At 46.7% G+C, this 2,500-nt stretch overlaps 1 protein-coding gene across 1 annotated transcript in view; it reads left to right on the top strand.

Moving 5' to 3' along the window:
• The first annotated feature begins 1,416 nt into the window (after nt 1–1,416).
• gng13b (guanine nucleotide binding protein (G protein), gamma 13b) overlaps nt 1,417–2,500 on the top strand; it is a 23,169-nt gene continuing 22,085 nt past the window's right edge. The window contains exon 1 of the mRNA XM_029748102.1: nt 1,417–1,841. The gene's annotated coding sequence lies outside the window, so the exon portion shown is untranslated. The remainder of the gene's footprint in view (nt 1,842–2,500) is intronic.

A 2,500-nucleotide genomic window follows, 5' to 3' on the forward strand; every position in this document is an offset into this window, starting at 1 on the left:
GATGGGTAGCCATGTCTGGAGGGTAGCCATGTCTGGATGGGTAGCCATGTCTGATGGTAGCCATGTGGAGGGTAGCCATTTCTGGATGGGTAGCCATGTCTGGATGGGTAGCCATGTCTGGATGGGTAGCCATGTCTGGATGGGTAGCCATGTCTGGATGGGTAGCCATCTCTGGATGGGTAGCCATGTCTGGATGGGTAGCCATGTCTGGATGGGTAGCCATGTCTGGGTGGGTAGCCATGTCTGGATGGGTAGCCATGTCTGGATGGGTAGCCATGTCTGGATGGGTAGCCATGTCTGGATGGGTAGCCATGTCTGGATGGGTAACCATGTCTGGATGGGTAGCCATGTCTGGATGGGTAGCCATGTCTGGATGGGTAGCCATGTCACGGACAACTTTAGCATTATAGCTAATTAGCAACTTTGCTGCTACTTACTACTTTTTTAGCTACTTTTCAACTACTTAGCATGTTAGCTAACTCTTCTTCTAACCCTTCCTCCAAACCTTTAACCTACCTCCTAACCTTAACCCTAACCCCTAACTCACAGAATTAGCTAACGTTAGCATTAGCCACCTAGTCACCTAGCTAACGTTTTCATTTATGTATTTGTATTTAACCTTTATTTAACTACAAATTGGAATTCGTAACATATCACACGTTTTTTGCTGATTCGTAACAATTGTACATTTTGGGATTCATTAACATATCATACAAATGGACATCCACAATACATACAGTACCATAACTGGCCACCGTGCTTCTACACCTGCATTGCTTGCTGTTTGGGGTTTTAGGCTGGGTTTCTGTACAACACTTTGAGATATCAGCTGATGTAAGAAGGGCTTTATAAATACATTTGATTTGATTTGATAACATATCATATTAAATGGAGTGGCTAGGATTTACATACAGAATAATACGTAATGCTCTGAGACCAGGTTGGGGAGATGGGGAAGAGGGATCGGGTATATGCGCATCCCCCCTCAGTCCCTCTCGCCCCCCTTCCTCTCCCCTCTCCTTTATCCCCCTTCCTTTCTCGCCCCCTCCCTCTCCCCTCCTCTTTATCTCCCCCCTCCTTTCTCGCCCCCCTCCCTCCTCTCCCCTCCTCTCCCTCCACAGTCAACACGGCAAAAATAGAGAGTTTACAGAGCAAGCTCTCTCCTCTCTCCTGACTGGTTCACTCGCCTCATCTAACTAACGCATCCTCTGGGAAACACACTTTTAAGCACACACACACACACACACACACACACACACACTGAAGCTCCGCTCAGCAGCAGCAGGGAGTGAACAGCCAGCTCTCGGTTTATCCCCGCCATTCCCCGGTACAGTAACTTCCTCAGCATCTCCCGGCCTCTGCAGAGAGAGAGAGAGAGAGAGAGAGAGAGAGAGAGAGAGAGAGAGAGAGAGGGAGAGAGAGAGAGAGAGAGAGGGAGCACCGCCCGACAACCCAACTGGAAACCGGCCCCGCCGCTCTATAGTAACGGACTGACCGACCGAATATAAACCCGGAGAAGGGAAGAGGACTATCTAGTGTTCAACATCCCGTTATCGCCGGTAGAATATAATTCAGACTGCGGATTTAAACCGTCACATTGGCCAGTTGTCCATTTGGACGGAGAGAGAGAGAGAGAGAGAGAGAGAGAGAGAACCGGTAGTGCGCAGTGTGAGAACACAACAGAAACCACTTGACGCCGAAAAAGTCCCGGACACTTTCCCCCCGGTATTTTAGGAAACAGAAGGGACGCGTCTCACCTTACCGAAATACCGACGCCGGTTAGCCTAAAACGGAGCCGGTCTGAGCAACAGCTACCACCGGAAGAAAAAGAAATCAGTGAGGTAAGCGGTGTGAGTAAAATGGACAGTAAAAGATACATAAAAATGACGATTTAATTTGTTAATTTCACAGCTTTGTATATCAGATGTTTTTTTTTTGTGTTGACGTGTTATGTGCTGACAGAATTTAGTTTAGAGTCAGACCCTCCACATCACACAGACAAATATACAGACGATAGATCGATGAACGACGGAGAGGCTTTGGGTTGGAAATGACCACTTCAATTTCTCACTCCTCCCGCCTCCATACTCAGCACAGAGGAATAAAAACGAGGACGTTACATAAAACTAGGATTCCTCCTCCTCTTCCTCCTCCTCCTCTTCTTCTCGCCTCCCCCAGAACCCCGTTAGATGGATGCTGATATTTCCGCTTTACAACGTCAGAAAGAGCGTCTCATTGTTCCCCCTTTTCAGTTATCAGACGTCGGGACAGATTACAACTAGATCTCACAGTCTCACGTCAAAATACGACATTCCATCCATTGTTTCTCTAATGTTCAAATTTAGAAATTATTGCAAAAGCCACATTTCAAAAGTTAGGTATTAAAACTCTGATATTTTTTTTCTTTTACCCAGATTAATTTACAGTAGTGAATGTATACGTTTTCATACTGGTCCCCTGTAGAAATTGAACCCACCATCCTGGCATTGCAAGTGCCATG

The sequence above is a fragment of the Salmo trutta genome, unplaced genomic scaffold, assembly GCF_901001165.1.
Source record: "Salmo trutta unplaced genomic scaffold, fSalTru1.1, whole genome shotgun sequence".
Classification (NCBI taxonomy): Eukaryota; Metazoa; Chordata; class Actinopteri; order Salmoniformes; family Salmonidae; genus Salmo; species Salmo trutta.